The sequence below is a fragment of the Triturus cristatus genome, chromosome 1_2, assembly GCF_964204655.1.
Source record: "Triturus cristatus chromosome 1_2, aTriCri1.1, whole genome shotgun sequence".
NCBI classification, from domain to species: Eukaryota; Metazoa; Chordata; class Amphibia; order Caudata; family Salamandridae; genus Triturus; species Triturus cristatus.
In genome coordinates, this window is record NC_140580.1 from 1117504397 (window position 1) to 1117527222 (window position 22826).

Below are 22826 nucleotides of genomic sequence, written 5' to 3' on the forward strand. Positions count from 1 at the left end.
CATCAGTACTGAGTGTTCCAACAAATATTGCACATTTGAATCAGCCTTCTTTGACACAGCATGAAAAAACAAGCATCTGCAATGCAATAGGTCTTGCATTAGTGAAACTTTGAGCTATTGGTGTTGCAAATGTTAATTGTTTTTAATTTTTGTCAAAATATATTCTAGCAGTAGCAGAAGTAATAATGAAAGAAATTCTACGAATCAAGGAAAGGGTGCAGTACCACGGACTGTTGCTAGGTGTCCTGTGGTGTTGTAAAGAGACCTTTATTAGCCACATAAGGTACTGCACCTCTAAAGCAATTATAAAGATAAAGATTGCAGCTGAGCACACGTTTTCATTTGTTTTTATTGGAAGTGAGATTTTTATTTGCGTGTGTTTTAAAAATGCACCATTTTGTTTGTGAAATAAACCTAAATAAAGAACAATGGTGCATTTTTAAAATGCAAACTCACAAAAATTTCACTTCCATTAAAAACAAATGGAAAGGTATGCTCAGCTGTAATTTATCTCTTTATAATTGCATTAAGGGTGCAGTACCTTATATGGCTAATAGAGGTCCCATTACTTCACAAGGGCACCTAGTTTGAGCCTGTGGTACTGTACCCTTTCCTCAAGACCTATTAGGCGAATAGAATTACGGGAACAGGAACAAGCACTGGCATATTTTTTTGGCTTTTATAACATTTGCAGCAGGCCACACTTTAACTTCATATGTGTAAAGCTAAAGTGTGCTGTGACAGAATGCTATCAAAGTAAATAAATAGAAAAGAAAGATGGGCAGCCGCCATATTGAAAGTGAATAGAATTCAGGGGAGCAGAAACAAGAGAAACATTTTCTTCTTGGCTTTAGTAGCGTCTGCGGCACGCCGCGCTTTAACTTCATATGTTTAAAGCTAAAGCGCGCGGTGCTGTGAATGCTAGAAAAGTAAATAAATAGAAAAGCAGGCTCATCTTACAAACTTGGATCGCTGACACTGCGCAGATTTGTGGACTGGTACGATAAGCACATCTCTGCAATGTATAACAATGTTTTTTTTCTTTCTGGAGAGAGAAACAGTTGCCAAAGCCAAAGCTCAAAGCGGCCTTTATCCCAATGGCCCAGCCCACCTGTACATATCAATATATGAAAACCTATATTTAGTTTATAAATAGGGCTCCCCGTTTTATGATATTTCTTGGATACGTCTGTCTGTATTCATGCATACTTATTTTGGGCTATATTTATTATGTAATAAATTAATTTGTAGCTCGTATTTACTTACACATTTACTTAACTGTTAATCGCGCACTCATTTTTTTTTTTGCCTGTTGGGTTTTAGCACTTTTAGCAGGCAAATATAATAAAACAATGAATCCACATAAAAATTGTAGCATTACAGCACAAACATATGTTGAGATATGTGCTTATTTAAGGAAATTTAAATTTATTTTTAACTCCCCATGCTGTCAATCTGCACAGCTACTGGCCGGGAATACATACATATCAGCATGCAGAGCCACTCAAATGAAAGCCCAATTTTCTGTATTTTTCTGCTTTCAAAAAGTAATATTATAACAAAACACATTGTTTTCTGTCTGTATTTTTCAGCAGAAATTGGAAACTTGAAGCCTAATTTATAAAAAGAAAAAAGATAATTAATAAAAACTTTTTCAAAATACTTACACATTTAAAAATATTCTTATTCTGTATTCATCATCATAAGAAAATTGATGACGTGTACAGTGGGATCATGAACCTAAAACCTCTACAGGGTAAAAACGTGTGCCTGTACACCCGGTTGTGTGTGGCATATTTACCAATGCACAGTGCAGCGGACGTCCTTCAAGTCTGGCTGCGGCTGCAGCTCAACCTTGGCTCAAAAGCTCTGGCCGAAGCAAACCACAGCTTTGATGGGACATTGATCTGTGAGGGTTGTCTTTAAAGAGGTAACATCTAAATATCAAGGAAGTTTCAAGTAAACCTCCAGATAACCCTGCCAATATTGGTGTGTGGAACACCATCGAGAACAGCTTAGTAGCCAATTAAAGTCTGTCTTTTATGTTGATTGTTGTCCCCAGTGAAGTGGCCTATCAGAGACTTTGCAATGTCTGCATTTGGAAGATGGGACGACTAAACACAGGCTCTGGTCGTAAGTAGTCGCTGCTTATTCTTGGGTGAACGAGTCCATGAAAAGCAGACTGAACTGACAAACATACTGCAACGCTTGAACCCTGCGTGAAACAGCGGTGCCATATTATTGGTTTTATGAAGAGCACTAATAGTAGGGATGACCTCGATTTATTTGCTTACTTTATTTAGCATCTGCACAGCCACTGCACGGTCTGGGTCACAGAGAAACAGTGAGGCGGCGGCTGTGATGAAAAGAAGATGAAGTTGTGGTGGGTCTTCAGCACTCATCACTGTGGGGTTAGGGCCGAGTCGCAGGCGTTGAAAGTTCTAAAGGGAGGTACCTTGATTGTGAGGCCCCAACCCTCTACACCCACCAAAGGCAGTTATATTTGTGGCACGTGGCCAGCAGGTACTAGAAGGTTGACTCTACATGTGAGGCGGATGTCAGGAAGGGGGTGCTCTGCTGGAGTCGAAGGGAGCCCAGACATGGGAAGCTGTGAGCGTCCAATCCAGCGCCAGGAAGTCAAAGTGATGCTTAGCCGGGAGCCGGGGTCGAGAACGATGGCAATGAGCTCATGGGCGGTGTAGTAATATTCGTGATATTGCACACAGTGGGGTGTATTCACAAAGGTATTTTGGAGTTTTAATGTAGTATTCCTGTAATGCTCTTCTACATACCTGCCCCCAATAGATCCAAAATGGGAATATTCAGGAAATTGAACATACACTTATTGCAAATAGAAAGGGCTGTGTCCCCTTTTCAGGTTTACTAAAATGGAGTAGGACATTTCAGGCTGATTCAGAAAGGCATAACTGAGTATGTAAAAGAATACTCTAGAAGGACTACTTCCTGTAAGAGTATGTAAAAGAATACTTTATAAGGACTACTTCCTGTAAGAGTATGTAAAAAATACTCTAAAAGTACTACTTCATGTAAGAGTATGTAAAATAATACTCTAGAAGTACTACTTCCTGTAACAGTATGGAAAAGAATACTCTAGAAGTACTACTTCCTGTAAGAGCATGTAAAAGAATACCCCTAGTACTAGTTCAAGTTAGAGAATGTAAAAGAATGCTTCTGTAGTACAAGTTTATGTAAGAGTATGTAAAAGAATAGTCCTGTAGTACTACTGCCTGTAAGAGTATGTAAAAAATACTCAAGTAGTATTACTTCCTGCAAGAGTATGCAAAAGAATACCCCTGTAGTACTACTGCCTGTAAGAGTATGTAAAAAATACACTAGTAGTATTACTTCCTGCAAGAGTATGTAAAAGAATACTCCTGTAGTACTAGTTCACGTGCTCTATTTTGTGAATCAGCCCACACATGTCTTGTGTTGTCACACAAACCGTCATGGGTGCGCGGCCTCAGCTGGGGATGGCATGGAGGTGGGCATCCCGGTGAACCCCAGGGTCCTCACTTTGTGGCTTTTTCTTTATCAAGGCCACTTGATGTTGTGAGCGCAGACACACCCTCGTGCAAGTGCGGTGCACGTGCAAAGCTGCGCATTCCATCATTAAGAACTTAGAGTTAGTTTGGACTCCTACCAGTGAAAGTATTAAGGTAAATGCCCCCGCGTCTCGTCGGGCGCTAATGGACTAACAGAAGCAAGCGTTCATGCATATTTAACGAGTACTCTGGTGCCTTGAAACACTGCACTCAGCGCACAGCCCTGCAGGTGCGCGCGCACCGGGCCCATCACAGAGGGCCGCAGCTTGGAAAGCCCCCGAGGCCATCTGCAGGCAGGTCTTAAAACCGCAGCAGGCTGTGGCGGGAAAGCCTGCCTGATCTGAACGTGGGGTCCCTTCCACTCCCCCCTCCCCCGCACCAACACCATCACACTGATGATGAGTGCGAGTAAGCTGGTGTGATGTACCGCGCTGCTGCTCTGCCGAGACACTGAAGTACAGACACAAAGGTTGGAAGACATCAGAGCTTCCCAGAGTGCTCTCTGTAGTTAGATAACTCACCCGACCTTCCCTGGTGAGATGGGATTCAAGTGTACGCAGTGTATCTAGTACAATGCACTGAAAGGGAGTCCCACTGCCTTACACGAGTCACAGGAGCCAGGCTTTGTTGATGTATTCCCGCATGACTGTGGGGAGCAGGTGGAAAGAAGACCGTGCATTGCTTGCCTGAGAATCTATGCAACTCATATGGTGACAAGGTGCAGAGAAAATATCAATTTGAGAAATACTACTTGAAAAATGTCTGCAGTCTGGAGTAAAAATCATAAGGGACTCTAGACGACGGGAAATGTGGAGTGGAAGATGTGACGGGAACGGAGAAGAAGGCTTAGGTGCGCGTGGCATGGAAGGATGGAATATCCTTACTAAAAAAGGGGATTATTGGGAACATTTCTGGATCCAACTCTGACTTACAGAGAATGTATGGAACTGTGAATGAGCTCTGTGATTAGTCCTTGTAAAGTATGATATTGGTAGTTTTCCGGGGCTACTAAATCTGATGCAATTATGCATTTGCACATGAACCTTTTTTCATTGATTTCTCCATGCACGATAAACCACTTTTCTTATGATCCCATCACACATTGAAGTGATCGCTCTATTGCTGTCTTGGAGACATCCCTTCTCCTAAGCGTAAAGGAGTAAATCTCCGTATGTTTTCAGGACATGAAACTTCCTGCAAAGAATGAGCGCGTGTTCTAATTTCTCAGATAGGACTTCCTCAGAACGCTCACGAACCTCCCTTTTGTCCTAAATTTGCAAATGCAGAAATTCGACAACAATGGCAGAATTTCTATATTCCCGAATACCATTTACAATGGTAAACTTTAGTCAATCCTGTAAATTTTGTCCTCAAACCCAAATTGAACACAAACAGCTTTATCAACGGGGCTGGTTTGTGTATACCTGATCATTCCAAGCTCTGCCCAAGTTCCCGCAGTACACATTTATTTTGTGACATGGCTCTCTTCAGATGCACTATAAAAAATTGACATGTACATCACACCACCCTGTAACGCATAACAACATCAACATTCATCCACGCCGCTTTAGGCTTCTGATGCTCCAATCCCACTGGAGGTTGCAAACGGTCACTAAAGAAAGACCTTTAACGAGTTTATCAAAAACTAAATAATATGTTTGCACTGGCCCTGGAGCCCCTGGCGGAGTGGCTGCGGTGGCACCCTTCCATCCGTGGTCTCCGTTGGACCCCCGAGCATGAGGACCGTGTGTCCCTCTACGCTGATGATATCCTTCTATATCTCGCCTCCCCGCGTAAATCACTGATCGTCCTAGTTGATGTTTTGCGCTCATTCGGTCGCAACTCAGGCCTCGTCATCAACTGGGCGAAATCCTGTGTATATGTGCTTGCCGGGGAGGCTCCGGTCCTACCACGGGACTGTCCAATCCAGATCGCCTCCCAGGGGTTTCGGTACCTGGGTATATATATTACTCTGGACCCGGAGGCCCGCTACGAGCGGAATTTGCTGCCCCCCCTCCAGCGCTTGAAGGAGGACGTGGTGCGTTGGCGGCGTCTGCCGCTTTCGCCACTTGGCCGAGCGGCCTTGTTTAAAATGATGTCGTTGCCGCGCTTTCTGTACGCTCTCCAGAACACTATGGATTTGGTTCCGGCGCGCTACTTCCGAGAGGTGGAGAGTTTGCAGCGTCGCCTGTTCTGGGACGGGAGGCCACGTATCGCCTTGGCTAAATTGACGCTCCCGTGGTACGATGGGGGGGTTGCCCTCCCGGATATTAAACGGTATTACTGGGCCTCCCAGCTAGCTGCGATTAATCATGGCCTTTACGGGCCCGCCCTGAACCCGGCATTTGAAATGGACAAGATGCTCCTGCCCGGTGGCGACTACAATCGGGCGCTCTACTCTGGCGCGCCGGACCCTCGCCTGACGGGACCGACGCGTGTCATGGTGCGTGTATGGCACGCGGCTAACGCAGCTATGGGGTGGAAGGACCGTTTGACCCGGGCGTCACCGCTATATGCATCGGCGAGGTTGGGTTCCTTGTGGACCTCGAAGGGCTTCGAGAAATGGGACACGATCGGCATCAGCACAGTGGGAGATCTCTGGACGAGGGGGGGATTCAAAACTTTCGAGATGCTGCAGACGGAGTTTCAGTTGCAAGGCAGTGAGTACTTCCGGTACTTACAAGTCCGCCACGCGCTGGGCTCCGTCTTCCCGGATGTCGCGTCCATTCCGGAGTCTTCCCCCCTGGAGGACAGAGTGCTGGATGGCCATGTCCCAGACAGCACGATCTCCCTTATATATAAAAAACTGATTAACGACCGATCGGGCCTACTGACTGGCCTCCGCGAGGCCTGGGTTGCCGATGGGCTGGAGTTGGACGACGAGGACTGGATGTCCGCGGTGGCCTCTCCGAAGGAGGTGGCCATCCCGGCTCGCCTTCGCTTCGTCCAGCTTAAGATCCTCCACCGGGTTTACGTGACGGGGCCAAGGCTTCTACGTATGGGCTTAGCTGAGGATGGACTGTGTAAGCGTGGCTGTGGTGCTTTGGCAACTTTCTTGCATATTCTGTGGGAATGCCCAAAGGTGGAGCGATTCTGGCGTGGTGTGCATGAGGTCCTGCGAGTGGTCACGCGTGTCGTGCTGTTGCCGGAAGCGAGGAGATGCTTGCTGAATGTGTGGGAGCCAACTGACTACTCGGTTCCGCAGACGCGGTGGGTGACCCTGGGATACATGATCGCTAAGCGTGACATTGCTCAATTGTGGGGATCCCAGAGGCCTCCGGCGGTGTCGGCCTGGAAAGAACACATGGATTGGTGTATGTTTCGTGAAAAGGTGGTGTATGTTGCGAGGGGTAAGCCTGGGGCGTGGGTGAAAATCTGGGGCCCCTGGAACGCCTATCGCGGGGGTATTTGCGAGCCGCCGCTGCTGCCGGCTGCTTCGCCAGCTCCGTCCCCCTAGCCGACCCCCTCCCCCAGCCATGGGCACGTGGTTCCCCAGTCCCTGATCCGTTCTCATTCCCCTCTTCAGAGTTTGGCGATTGGTTGGGGTCCCCCACTTAAGGAGCGCGTGCTGTCACTTGGGATTGCGGGTTGCCTTGCGGGTGTGGTTGTTTTTGTGTTGTTGTGTTTTGACAAAAGGAAACCGTATTGTTGGTTTGGAGTTATGTGGCCTGCACTACTGATATCTCCTGATTTACCCTTTTTGCACCGCCAAGAGATTTTTCTGTATGTATGTCATATGCTACTGCCACTCTAGCGGCCGGCCAGACGGTTGTAGGCCCATACTTGTAACTATTTGAGATTGTAATAAACGGTTTCAAAAAAAAAAAAAAAAAAAAAACTAAATAATAATAACTCACCCCCTGCCCCCCAAAACAGGAGGGACAGACGCATTCATATACATGTTTAAAGTCACGAAAGATTAGAGTAACATACATTGTCAAACCCCAGGTCTTCCCTACCCATACCTCTGAACTGATTAAAAAAACGTAAACCTCAATTGATAAGTTTCACAAGATTTCAATATTTGACTATTTAATAAAATTGGGGTGTTCAAGCTTATGGTTAGTAAAAATTGTCCAAAAATGCTACACCATTAGATTGTGTTTTGCACGCTACCTTAAAAATAATGCACTTGAACCAGCATATTGCTAGCCTCAGACTCAACATCTAACATTATTTCAACACACCTAATTAATTCATTTTAAGTATTATTATTCGTCATAAATGGTTGCCAGAGGCTAAACCTGGATTTCAGCAAAAACCACTAGATTGACTAAGGGCGATATAAAAAAAAAAAAAAAATCAGTTTCCATGACAACTGCACTGGCCTATATGATGGGATACACAAACGGCCAGCTACATGAATAGAAGCGGGGACATGCATGTGCAGACATTGGAAATGTACCAGCTATCATGAAACATCTGTTATTGTGTCCTCTGTGTGAGGATGGGCCGCCTGCGTCACTGTCTGGCAAGCAAACCATCTTCCAGGCGCAAGAAGAGTCATCTCACGCCACCTCTGTGAATCAACAAGCAATGGGTCCACGAAAAGCCCCTTCAAACGCCCACCCCGGAAGCGCAGCCTCCAAGATGTGATCGACAGGAAAGAGCGCGGACCGCAAATTTTCAAGGATGAACATGTTATTAATGACCAAACAGTCCCGGCATGCCGCGTCAGCACTGCCAGCGCATTATTTACGCCCGCGTCTTCCTGCAGGTGACAGGTGGTGACTGATGCTCGGCTGGAGGACGTCACTGCATCCTTTGGGGGAGCGGAATACAGAAAACCAGGATGCTCATGAGACTACATAATACCAATGAATTCTGAGTAGGTTCTAAATATGAAATACTAATTCTGGGCAGACATTGACCTACACTCTTGACACATTTGATTTAAGAGTCACAAAAAAGGCTACTTCGTTAATTTATACAAGATTTTCTAGTGATCACAGATTTCTTTTAATTAAATTTTTAAGCCGGATGCTAGACTAAATAAACCCTTTGAATTTGCCTAGATATAAACCTCTCTTAAGGCTCTCATTACACCTCAGTCATTATGCCCCCTGGCCATACAATTCCCGACTAGGACCTGAACTTGCTTAAAGGCTGTATTAATAAACACACACTGAAAACATACAAATATACATGAGAGGAAACTATGCATCGACGTCTTATGCCTGGTACATTTCCGAGATTAAATTCTACAAAAGGAATACATTTGAGAATTACATTTTCCTTTTAATCTTCTGTTTTGAATTATACTCCTGGTACGAAGTCTTGGCCCATCGTGGTCATGATGGGTTTGACTTAGGGTCGGATTTACATCTTGGAGAACGGGTTTCTCCGTCACAGCGGTGATGGATATATAGCCCGCCGAAATATAGATCCAATAGGATATAATGGGATTTATATTTTGGATGACGGTATATCCGTCACCGTTGAGACGGAGCAACCCATCCGCCACGATCTAAATCGGGCCCTTTATTATTACGCAGTCTCATAGAGGGATAAGGTCTCCGAAGAAGTTCTTCACCGCTCTTGGTGTTGATTTGCCCATTAAGAAATAATCAATGCTGGGAATCTCTTGTCAAAGGGTGTGCGGTGGATGTAACCTGTGCCGAAAGATGAACCTTTCGATATCACACCTGGACATGCTGGGTCCACCCACAGAATGGCTTGGATTTATGCTGAAATCTGCAAAGACTCTACTCTAATTGCAGTCAACTGCTGTCAGTTCTTTAAGGAGGGCTCTTGGTCAGAGAAACACATTCACAATCACCAATTTTCTATCTAGTAACTTTGTGAGTTAGGATTGGAAATCTGCTTCTTTATCACACTCGAGAGATGCTATTTTGCAACTGAGTTTTTGTTGCTGTGGCTGCTACACTATTTCAAATCGCCGGCTCTAAAGGATGTGTTTTCTGAAGTCAGCATTTTGCCTCTTGAGTGCTGGGAGGTTTTTTCTACTTTGCTAGATTGTGGATATTTACAATATGCAAAGAATCGGGAACTTTTTGTGAACTTCTGTGTTTTTATTAAGAGTAGAAAACATAACATATGACCCCAAAGGAGAGGAAGCCGCAGCACACACTGAACCTCTTTATAAACAAACACTGATCTGAAGACTTGAATAGTCCATTATAAACTCCACACCTACAACCTAAACCCACCGCACACCAACAGCAAAGAAAAGCAGGAGTCAGATGGGCGAGTGGCTGGAAATAACATCTGGGAATATCCAAGACGGTAAAAGGACACCAATGGGCCCATAACATCTCCTGCCATAAAACACATCAGAGTATCTTCAAGCCTGCCAGAGTTCGACATTAGTAGAACACGCACCTAGAGGTAAGGAAGGTGCTCTGAGGAACAAAGCTCAAGGGGTTCTATGAGTTGTAGGAGAGTAGGGTCTGCTTTCTATGTTCACCCCCACTTTTTGCTTTTGCTTCACTGGTTTTCGACTTAGATGTGGCTGTGGGCCTGCCAATCAGACCCACAGCCCAGCTGTTCTCTCTCTAAATTCATACTATGTACTTTAGGTGCATAACCCAATTGGTAAGGATCACCTTATTGGCCCCTGTATAGTGTACCTTAGGTACCCAGGGCATAGGTGTACCCTAGGCCTACCAGGGGCTGCAGCATGTATTGTGTCACCCCTGGCCTGGCCTTCCATTATGACACAACTGGCTGATCACTCAGCTGGTGCAAGGTCGTGTAATCACTCCTTGCTTAGGTGTAGTATTCCTATACCTACCTTATATATAGACACATGTGTACCTATCAGCCACTCCTATGGCAGGCCTTAACAATCCTGGAGGCAGAGTGCTTGGTAACATGTGAGATGGTGCTCTAGCATGAGCTGAACCTGTCTGCAGCTTTCAGAACCATGTCCTTATAGCTGTTCTATGATATAGCCTACCATATACTCTTAAAGTACCTTATAATCTTAAACGGTTATGGTAACTATGGTTTGGCTTTATCAAAACATGTCATGTAAGGTGTCTAACACTTTGGAATAATACCCCCATACCATTTCTGGCAATGAGGATATTATCCCCCCCTTCTAGAGGGAGAAGACATGTTGAAACCTACTTACCCGGTTAAAGTTAACCAGAGCCCCAGCATCACAAAATGGATGCTGCTTCCACAGACACAAGTCTGACCTCCTGCTGCTGGGAGTCCTTCCAGCGAGGGAGGCTTGGACAATAGGTTTCCTGCCTTGGGAGGTGCGAGCACCACCCCAGACAGGACTTAGTGTATTGGGGCAGGGAGGGAGGAAAGAAACTAGACACTGCATGGGGCACACAAGGTGTCCCATGCATAGTCCAGTTCAAACCGGCGCTGGAGCACTCCAGCCCCAGCTCTGGCGCGAAACTGGACAAAGGAAAGGGGGTGTAACCACTCCCCTTCCTGGTCTCACCCATAGGAGGGACCTTGCAGGTAGCCCAGCCCACTAGCCCAGTATATCAGTAGGTAGCTGAGCCCTGCTAAATTAGATTAACCTGAATCTGCAACTTGAACAGAAACTCTGGACCTTCGACATTCGACCTCAGGAAGAAGACTGAAGAAATCTCCCTTGTGGCCAAGGAGTGACCACCCTGGGCAACCAGGCACCCGCCAGCGACCACTGCTTGCTTTGCGACTGATCCTACGAGGGACGACTGCACAGACTGACCAGCGCCGAGACTTCCAGACACCTCTGACCCAGATCCACCTCTGCAGCGAAGCTGAGACCCGTGGAGGCGACGAGGGACGTGGGACCGGCGACTGGGGAAAAGTGGCTAGTAACTGACTAGCGCGACTTCTGAGGCTTCCTCGAGGCTGTGTTTGGGGAATTGAGAAGCCCCCATACCGAGCACCATCTGCAAAGAAGATCAGCTCCCCACACTTCACGTGTTCTGCGTGGGGCCCTTCTGCACCTGAGTTGCTCGACGTGTTGTCCGGTTGCTGGCCCGTTGGCTAGAGACCTCTGCGACGACGAACCTTTGTTTTCATCTTGCTGGTCCGGCTCCTCCAGACTGGCACCCGCTCCTCTGTGAAAGAGAAGCACCCCAGACCTTCCTGGTCTGCACCAGAAGCAAGTCCTCCATTCTGCGTGGGTTCCGCTTGCCAAGGCTTGTTGGGTCCTAACTCGACATCGATGCCACCGACAGCAAGAACCTTCATGGGACAGCTCACCTCCTGGTCCTGGTCGTCCTCGACGCCTCCTGGTACCCGTGGCTGCTGCGACAAGCTTCACCTCTTCACCTGCATCTACACGATATCGCCTGGTTCCTTCCTGGTTCCTTCCCGGCTCCTGGCTGGTGACCTAGACTCTGTTCCTTCTGCTTGCAGGTATCCTTCCTTCTTGATTCCATCCTTGGGATCCACCGGACACTCTTCACTGACTGCCTGTCAGCAACTTTCCTTCAGGCATCCATAGGAGTCAACGACGAAACCCGACGCAAGTTCACACCTATGCACCCGCAGCCCGTGGGCTAGGTAACTTGAGTATTCTGGTGCTCACAAGGGTATTGACTTTCCTAGGGTCTAGTTTCCAAGTCTCGACTTCCTAGCTATTCCAGAAGTGTCCTAAAACTTAAATTCTAATAACTTCTATTTCTATCGACTTTTACGCATTACGCGTGAGTGTTTCCACTCTGCACCTGAATCCCGTGGGCCTCCCACTTCCTAACCTTTGGTAGTATAGTGTAACCCCAGCGATTCCCTAGGCCTAGGCCTATCCTGTGTTCGTGACAGTGGTTCTTATACCACTTACTTAGTATATGGTTTGCGTGGCCCCTAGGGCCTAACTGTATTACTTACCTGTGTGACTTAATGTATGCTTAAATAAGACTGTGTTGTACTTACCTCGAATCTCATAAAGAGTACTGAGGGTTTGACTAGAATAAATACATTCTATTTTTATATATATCTGTTGTGGTGTCCTTTCATTTGGTATTCAAGGGATTATATATGGTATCACAGTTGGCTTCACATGCCATTCAGAGTTTAGCCTAAGACTGCTCTTGTCCATGCTACCACTAGGATAGCTGGTCTATAAGTTTGACTTTACAACCAATCACCATAAGGGTTGTTTGGACTGATACAAGGTGTACACTAGAATTAGTGACATCATATATCAGGCCAACTTCTCACATGAGTGATGTCTAGGTCGCCCCAGAGTTAGTAAAAACAGAGGGCTGAGTCACAAAAGGCACTTGTAAAGAAGGACTGCTGTAGTTCTACTTCATGTACAACAAAAAGCAAGTCACAAACCTACGGGAGAAAATCTCCAGTGGTGGGAAAATGGGGAATAATTATTACAAAATGGGTGAAATTGAGGGAAACTTAGCAGGGATTTGGGGATGGACATGCCATTAGAAAAAAACGTCCACCCTCTTAAGAGTGAGAGAAGATATAGTTTGAATTCTACTACAGTCTTAATAGTGACAAAAGAAGATAATATGTACTCCACCTGAGCCCTGGAGTAGGTCAAGCACCACACAGGGCCAACCACCAATGCTGCAACAGACTCCCATTGAAAACAGTGGTGGCAGCTTTTAACACTAACATCCTCTATGAAATAATGTAAAATAAATAAAATTATAATATGTGTATATATTCACTTAAAAATACAAAGGGGCTGGCCTTTCTGAAATTGTGTAGGGGGACTGCACGCCCCCCCTCCATGGGCCGATTTCAGCCCCAAGAACCCAATCTCCCAGTGCCCTGCCTGTATTGTGGGTGCCCTGAGGGCACCCACCAACATCTGTTGGGGACCGCTGTGTGAGTATGAAGGCCCCCGCAGTCCCTGCTGGCTCCCCGCCTCCTGCGGGAACCGGCATTGCTTTTACAGAGAGGGAGCTGCTAAACATGCAGCTACCTCCCTCTGTGTAAAATCAGTTGTGCCCTGCTTCTAGAAAGCATTTAAAAAATGACTTTAACCCCTAGCGGGGTCCCTGTGGTAACCCCCACAACACATGTGGGGGTTAGGGTATTCCTAGCCTGCCCCCTTTTCTTTAGTTGTTAAATTTTTTGTGGGACTCAGCTTTCAGCCGAGTCCCAAGATGGCTGCCAACACTTCATGGTTGAAGTGTTGGCAGCCAATCAAATTTCAGCACGGGGACTGTGAATCCGCGAGTCCACCGCAAGGATCTGCGTCCCCAGATATCTATATTTTTTGCCCTTTATTATCTCTAAAACTACTGAACAGATTTACACCAACAAACAAAAAGCACACCTTCTGGACCAATAGCTAGCTTTCTCCCAAATTTGGTGCAATTCCATTCAGCAGTTCAGGCTGTGTTCATGTTCAAAATCCCTATGGAAACATTTATGGGGAAAACGTTTTCTGGGACCCTCCTTTTTTCTCGGCCCCTGCTTGACCCATCAGCCCAAAACTTTCAACACACCAGCAGAACCGACTAAAGTTATCGTTTTGAACATTTCGTGAAGATTCATAAAGTGGCACCAAAGTTATTGGCAAAACAAAAAACGCTCATCCTTTGGAAACTTTGGTCCTAACTATAACTACCTACTGGCAAACGCCAGTCGGATATATTATACATATATATATTCACTGAAAAAAACGAATGTTACAGGGGCATTAAAAAATTTGAAATTCACTGAAAAAAACAAAGGTTACAGTGACGTTATAGTTCGGAAATAGAATTTTTTTAAACCCTACAAATTCACTAAAAAAACAAAGATTGCAGGGACGTTGTAGTTAGGTTCAGATTTTACACACACAAAACCACATAAATTCAACAGTTATAGTTCTCTCAAACAACTATAATTCGCGCCCCTGCGATGCACAGTGTTATCATCAATAATTTTACGGCAAATATCGCACTGATATTATTAACAATGTCATAGAAGATATGAGTGATGTAATATGTGGGGTAATTAGCAGTGCATCAAAACTGCTCATCTACTGTTATTTAAACTTCATTAGGAAATCCTTTTGATTTTGATTTTTTTAACTCCCCTACATGTCAATCTGCACAGCCACTGACCTTCAATTACATGACTGACAGTATTGATAATCCTCCAACAGAAGACCCATTTTTCATATTTAAAAAATAAATACAGACAGGAAAATAGATGGTATTCTGTCTGTATTTATCTGTAATAATGGAAAACCGGGAGCCTTAATTATAAAGTAGGAGGGGGCAAGCACCCCCTGCCCAGGCCAATATTGGCCCCAGGGACCCCATTACCAGGGGCCTATGCAATTATTAATGGGGAAGGGGTGCCATGTAACCCCCCCTCCCGGGGCTGATTTCAGCCCCAGGGATCCTATCCCCCGGGGCATGGCTAATTAAGCAAGGGGGTGGTAGCCAATTTGCCTTCCCCCTCCCTGGGCTGATTTCGGCCCCGGGGCCCAGCCAATAAAGGGTGACTGCCTGAAGTCAACCCAGGGCACCCACTGCATCTTTGTTGGTGGGCCGCAGGGGAGCCCCAGTGCCCCCGTGGGCCCAGCCTGCTCTTTGCCTATAGCCAGAGCTGGCATAGCTCCCGCCTGGAGGGATCAGCTAAATATGCTGGTCCTTGCAGGCAGGAGCAATTTTTTTGTCGGTTTTTTTCTTGGGACTCGGCCGAGCCCGAGTCAAAAGATGACTGCCAAAACTTGTGTCCCTAGATACATATAAATCATTTTCTTTAATAACTTCAAAACTACTGAACGGATTTACACAAAATCAAAGCAAGCATTGGCATAGCCAATAGGTCTTGTCTTTGGGACCGTGTAAGTGTTTAGCTTTGCAGCATATTATCTATTACATTATATTAGCTATTAAAGACATTAAAGTTTGTGGTAATTTATCACGACTGAGAGCACTCACATGCCAATACTCTCTCAGCCCTTAGACTATCATTGTATTTAAGTGTTGACTTCACTGTAATGTTAGTACATTAGCCAATATATTTCACTATATCTTAAGTCATTTAGTGGTGGTTTTGAGCTTTTCCTGTTAATAAGGAAGCTTGGCTACCATGGTAATCAGTGAGCTTAAGTTTTATAAATGAAGGGTGACTTTTTTGATCTGTGTACAGAGAGGTGCTAGTTTCGGATGTCAGTGGTTTTTGGTAAATGTATGCAATGTTTCTGCTGGGTCGCCCCCCCTCACAGCACCGCACAAGCTGCAGTGGACGCAAGCCCTTTGGGGCGAGCCCTCACTTTGTACTTGGACCCCCCCCTTCTCCTTAAGTGTGCAGATCATCAAGCAGACAGGAGCACTCCTGGCCCGGACTTGCTCTGGAGATTCTATCTGCCGATGGACAGTCCCTATGCCTCTGTTTCTGATGCCGAAGGTAGCCAGCACAAGGGTAATGTCCTCCACCTCACACTGCAGCTTCACGATGCCTTAAGGCACACAGCGGAACTGTCATCCTAATCCAGCCGGATGTTTGCTGAACTCCACAACTTTTTAGAAAGAGGCGGGCTCAATCAAAAAGTGACCTAGGTTCTCCCGTCCCAGCGTGCATGCAGCGCGGAGTGGAGCTTGCAGCAGAACAGAACAATATAAAATGTAAAACACAGAAAAGGAATAGCGGAGCAGAATGAAAAATGTAAAACACAGAAAGTAGTATGCACTTTTTACATATGCGTGCATTACGAGGCAAGAGTGTCTATTTTGGGTTATAAATAAAGTAACGTGGCTCAACATCATGATACGGCGGTTGTTTTCAAGGAAAGCTAACACTTTTGTAAGGCTAAATCTGAGCGGGGAGCGCAATTGAGTGGGGGCCAGCCATGCCTTCAGGGCCTTCGAAGGGAGTAGTTTTCGGAACAATGCTCTTGCCGTGGGGTGTGAAAACAGTGCGCAGGTCCTCTAACACCAACTGCAATAATTAAATAAACCAGTTGGGCGAGCTGCGCAAAAAAAAAGGCACCCTGCAGGAAGCACCATAAAGCTAACACTGCATCAGAACAATGAATTCAAGGAATGCAGCGTCCCGCGAGTGGTGCGCACGAGCGATGCGCTTAATGAGCCATGACGACGGAGCGTCCCGCGAGTGGCGCGAGAGCGAGCACCAGGCCATATGTTTTGAATTATCGCGCCCGTGTCTGGGCACGATAATTCAAAACATATGGTGCCCGTGCGGGTAACCGCAAGCAATAGGCCACACACGCACGAGGGAGCGTGTGGTGAGCTTTCTGAAGCCCCTTACTAAAAGTCTCGTAACGCTGCTCTAGGCTCGACCTAAAAAGGGATCTTTCTGGACCAAGATCTAGCTTTCTGCCATATTTGGTGTAATTCCATCCAGCAGTCGTGTCTAAAATCCCTACTGGAAATTGAACTGGGAACATGTATTTTGAGACCCGCCTTTTTTCTTCGCTCCCTGCTAGACGTATCACCCCAAAACTTCCAAACAGCCACTGAAGTGAGTGGCAAACTAATTTTGAAAATTTCGTGAATATTCGTCAAACTGTGCCAAAGTAATTTTTTTTTTAAAACGCTTTTTCTATGGAATCTAGGTCATCTAGGTCATCTAGTTATGGCTGAATGGAATAGAAAAGGTGTTAACCAAGTTGGGGACCTAAGAGAGGATGCGGGAGTGGTACAGTTTGAGGTATTGGCAAATAAATACAAGTTAAATAGGAGGGATTTTTTTAAGTATTTACAACTCAGAAGCTTCTTGGGTGATAAACGTGGCGGCTCAGCAGGATATAACACAAATGATTTTCTGGAGATTTTAACCACGGGCGGCTATCACAATATTAGGTCAGCCTACGCGATACTAGTCCAAATTAAAGTGGACGATCTAGACAAACATAAGCGCAAGTGGGCAGAGAAGCTGGGAGGAGAAATGGAGGATTTTCAGGAGTCGCTGGATCTGGGGTGTAATATTTTATGCTCAGCCCCCCTACAATCTCAACACTATAAAACCCTATTTTCCTTATACCATACGCCTGCTAGAATTGCTAAATGGGGGGGTACAACTGGGATAAGCTGCCCTCGATGCAGCGCATTAGACGCAGATTTACTTCACATGTTGGCCACTTGCCCACAACTATATACTTTAATCAGCGACATAGAGGTTTTTCTGGATAAGACTTTAGGGCTACAGATCTCCTTATCACCTTCGCGTATTTTGCTAGGGATAGACCACGATGGAAGCAGTAATGTAGAGAGGGAATTTGTTTTTGTGGCGATGGCGGTGTACAGACTAATCCTAGCCAGGGCTTGGCTAGATAAATCCCCTCCGCCTATGCAAGTATGGTTAGCAAATTTAATTTCCACATTTAATTTGGAAAAGCCAATTTATGCAAGAAAAGGTAGAGCGGGGAGAGCTCTAGGTATAAGAATTTGGGGGCCATTAGCGCGGTGGAGGGACGGGATAGGGTAATTTGGTAATTCGGGAATATCTGATCTAGGGATTGGCCAGAGCTATATTGTTCTGTTTATTTGGATGATATCTGGTTTCTTTTTTTCTCTTATTTTTTCTCTTTTTCTGATAACATGCAAAGGATCATGTTGTGTTAATGAATACATGAATGTATTAAATGTGCATCGTTGAAAGTACAAAATAAAAAACAGAATAAAAAAAAAAAGGAATCTAGGTCCTAATTATACCTACTCACTGGTGAATGCCAGTAGGTGAGATATATATATAAATATATACACACACACACATATATATATACATATATATATATTTATTTGCTGATAGAGATTTCAGCAAACATTTTAAAGTAATAATTCTCGCCTCTGTATCTAGTAGAATCCAAACATGCTGTCACACTAGTGGGGGAGATTTTCCACTTTACTGCCTGGGTCTAAAATGATCTCACTAATGTGTGTCAAATGCAAGTGATGCTCGAGTCAGACAGACAGACGAACCACACACACACACCCCTGCAATATAGGCCAGGCAGCCACCCGAGGCCAGGCAGCCACTCGCCATCTTATTATCACACACGCACTGTGCCCCTTTATCAAGGTATGCAAGTTATACATACATATATACAAACAACTAAACCAGAAAAATATCACACTGGCTTCATCTATAAAACCCGCAAAACAAAAATAAATATATCATTAAAACGGTTTAGTCCACTCCTGGGTTACCTGTACCATTAACCCACCAGCCTAGGGCTTAATCAATGATTTGTGAAAAATAGCTGGTGAGCGCAGCGCGACATGTATGGTTTTATTGTACATAAATATATAAACAAATGCATGAATGATTACATAAATATGTAAGTAATATATGTCTCTTCTGCGCTCGAAGCCGTCTGACAAATCTTTGGCCTGCGGATAGCGCCAGAGGCGCCGGATGCATGGATTGATAATTTTTGTCAAAAGAAAATGGCCTTGTGGGGGCGACGCAAGTAAGGGGGGCGCAAGTGAGTGGGGGGGGGGGCAGGTGAGGGGGGTGCAGGCGAGGTGACAGCCGGGAGAAGGGTGGCTCGGTCCAAGCCCCGCTTTCATGCTCCAGTGACGAGGCCTTTGGCGTGGGTGGGGGCGCAGGGCTCCTCATCATCATCACCGAGCGAGGGAGGAAGGCGGAAACGGACTTCCACGCTTTTCATCACCACCAACAGATCGTACAATGAAAGAGGCCATTTTACGGGTCATTAAAACGCAGCGAGGGAGCTGGAGGCAGCGAGAGGAGGCGGGCGCGAGGAGGAGGCCAGGAAAGAAGCAGAGGGGGCAAGGAGCGAGCCTGGACAGAGGCACCGGGAGGGAGAGAAACAGTGTTAATGGCCGGAAAGGGAGAAGCAGAGACGAGGGGCAGAGGGAGAAAGGACAGAGAGGACTGGAGAGAACGGGAAAGGCAGAGAAAGGGGAATTTTAGGGGTTATTAAATTCAAAGGGGAGACTGGAGGAAAGACAACACTGGATTTAAAGAAAGAGAGGGACGTGAGGTGGAGGGGAAAGAGATAAAGAGGCAGAGGGTGCACAGGGGACAGTTTAGAGAGGCAGAGAAAACAGTCATGGAAGGGCAGAGAGTAGGGAAAGAGGAGAACGAGAAAGCAAGAGGCAGTAAATAGGTAGCGAGAGAGAAAACGAGGAGCGCCTGCGGAGGGGGACGCAGAGAGTAGAGGGGGAGAGAGCAGCGAAGAGGGAAAGAGTGAGGCAGGAGGCGGGAGAGACACGTTACTGAGGGTGCCAGGCAGAGAGACGTGGAGCAGAGAAAAGGAGGGCGAGGCACAGAAAAGAGGAGAAGAGGGCAAGCCAGGGAGAAGCACGGAGAGGGAGAAAGGGGCAACGTGAGGCGGCAACATCAGGAGGGCAGTGGAATGAATGAGGACAGGGAAGGGAGGAACGACAAGGGTGAGAGGAAAGGACCGGCGAGAAAAACGGACTGGTGAGAGAAATGTGGAGGGGGTCGAATGATGGAGCAAGAGAGAAGCAAGGATAACGGAGGGCGAGTAAAGCAAGGACAACGGAGGGCAAGAGAAGAGCAGAAACTTGGAGACGCGAAAAGAAAGGCAGAGAGAAAGCAACTAGAGTCGACGAACACAGACATTGGGATGCGACCTGCGCACCTAACTCGATGCAGCGACATAATTAAAGGCATTCTCGTGTTCTGAAAAGTTAGATCAAGTTCTCTCCGATTCGGCAAGATGTCTCTGCGAGGTGAGCGCCTGCTGCTGGCATCACGAGCGACCTGCACGTCAGAATACGTTCCAACCCCGGTAGGGCCAACGCAGCCTTTCATCCTCCCAAACCGGGAAGGATTAAAATGGGCAGTAATAATAGTTATTTATTTAAATCAATGACACGTGGGGAAGCGGCGTTGTTAAGCGGGTGATGGGGACGTGGGAGGGCAGGACCCATGCAGAGCACCAACACTGTGAATGAACTCCTGACCCCCCCCCATCAAACACACACACTGCAAGTAAACAATGCGGCCTCCCTCTGAACGTGGCCGCGGCCCCACACTTCCGTGCCCCGCAGCCATTCTGAGGCCTTGAGTTGAAAGGAGCCCCGGTCAAGGGTGGGGGCCCGGCCGCCACGCGCCGCAGAGGCTCGCTTTACCCCCCCCCCCCCTCTGAGGTGAAGCTTCCATTTCACATTGAGCCACTGACAGGTAATCCTGCAGACAACGTTCACAAGAAGGGATGTTTCTAAATCACTTCTAAAATCAATTCCGATCAGCGCCGCGGCGTGTAATTAAAATCAACAAAGGCAGGAAGACGGATAACTGAGAAAGCGGCTCTCAATCGTACACTACAACAAGCACTGGCAAAGCAATGGGGGTGGCGTGTATCGTGCACACAAACCGAAGGGAGCACGTGCGGACGGACCAGCACACTTAGTGACGTTCAGGTTCACCAAGCAAAACGTGCGCACACAGATCTGCAAACATAAGTGCACCAGCGCACACAGCAAGCACCACAACCACAATGTTGTGTGCACCAGGACGGCACGTGCTAAGCTGAACCCTAGTAAACAGTGATGGCCTCGGGGCGCATAGGGCGTTGTGCCCGAGGTGAGTGCTTTACGGTTGTGCACCAGGGCGGTACGTGCTAAGCTGTACCCTAGTAAACAGTGATGGCCTCAAGGGGCATAGGGCGTTGTGCCCGAGGTGAGTGCTTTACGGTTGTGCACCAGGAGAGTACAAGGGGGTCTAAAGATCAGACGCACAGGGCCGCGTGCGTGAAACTAGAGGGGCCGAGCCAGCAAACGACCAGGGACTGGGCTCGAAGGGCCTGTGCAGGGGCCGAGCCACGACAATGGTTGGCATGTAATTCGTGCAATGAACATCATATACAATATTATAACGTCTCTTCAAAATTCAGTATCGTGTATTTCTTAAGCGTGCAGAGGCGGCTCTTCTTGGTAGACTCGATGATAGCATTGCTTCGAGAGGCGTTTATTAAAAGGGATAGTTTTTACACATGAACTTAAAATATTCATGCCTCTCCGCCCTGATGACAGCGGCATTAGAGGACCTAATGTAGAAGTATAACATTTTACTTTACAAAGACCTATATGTACACACATAAATACATATTTACAAACTCGGGAATACATTTTTATGCTGTTGATAAAGTTTACAATGTTTTCCCCAATATTTTAGTAGTGATATAGAAACATTTCCTATAATCACATTTAATGAAAACAGCACAGTACGATGTGTAAATCGGGGGACATCAGGCATGCAAGGCGATGTGCAACACGGGGCATGCACGGTGATGTGCAACACGGGGCACGCAAGGCGATGATGTGCAACACGGGGCACGGAAGGCGATGATGTGCAACATGGGGTACGCAAGGCAATGTGCAACACAGGGCACGCAAGGCAATGTGCAACACGGGGCACGGAAGGCGATGATGTGCAACATGGGGTACGCAAGGCAATGTGCAACACGGGGAACGCAAGGCAATGTGCAACACGGGGCACGCAAGGCGATGTGCAACACGGGGCACGCAAGGCGATGATGTGCAACATGGGGGTACGCAAGGCAATGTGCAACACGGGGCACGCAAGGCAATGTGCAACACGGGGCACGCAAGGCGATGTGCCACACGGGGCACGCAAGGCGATGTGCCACACGGGGCACGCAAGGCGATGTGCCACACGGGGCACGCAAGGCGATGTGCAACACGGGACACGCAAGGCGATTTGCAACACGGGGAACGCAAGGCGATTTGCAACACGGGGAACGCAAGGCGATTTGCAACACGGGGAACGCAAGGTAATCTTCAACAAGGGGCACGCAAGGCGATGTGCAACACAGGGAATGCAAGGTGATGTGCAGCACGGGGAACGCAAGGCAATGTGCAACACGGGGTACGCAAGGCGATGTGCAACACGGGTGATGTGCAACACGGGGCACGTAAGGCAATGTGCAACACGGAGCACACAAGGCGATGTGCAACACGGGGAACGCAAGGCGATATGCAACACGGCGCACGCAAGGCGATGTGCAACACGGAGAACGCAAGGCGATGTGCAACACAGGGCACGCAAGGCGATGTGCAACACAGGGCACGCAAGGCGATGTGCAACACGGGCAATGCAAGGCGATGTGCAAAACGGGGAACCCAAAAGCGATGTGCAACACGGGGCACGCAAGGCGATGTGCAACACAGGGAATGCAAGGTGATGTGCAACACGGGGAGCGCAAGGCAATGTGCAACACGGGGTACGCAAGGCGATGTGCAACACGTGCGATGTGCAACACGGGGCACGCAAGGCGATGTGCAACACGGGGCACACAAGGCGATGTGCAACACGGGGAACGCAAGGCGATGTGCAACACGGGGAACGCAAGGCAATGTGCAACACGGGGTACACGCAAGGCGATGTGCAACATGGGGA

The 22826-nt window shown here is 47.0% G+C and overlaps 1 protein-coding gene across 5 annotated transcripts in view; it reads right to left on the reverse strand.

The window, feature by feature from the left end:
* The window catches only part of SCAI (suppressor of cancer cell invasion), a 561593-nt gene that overhangs the window by 121649 nt on the left and 417118 nt on the right, over positions 1-22826 (reverse strand). The window lies entirely within an intron of this gene.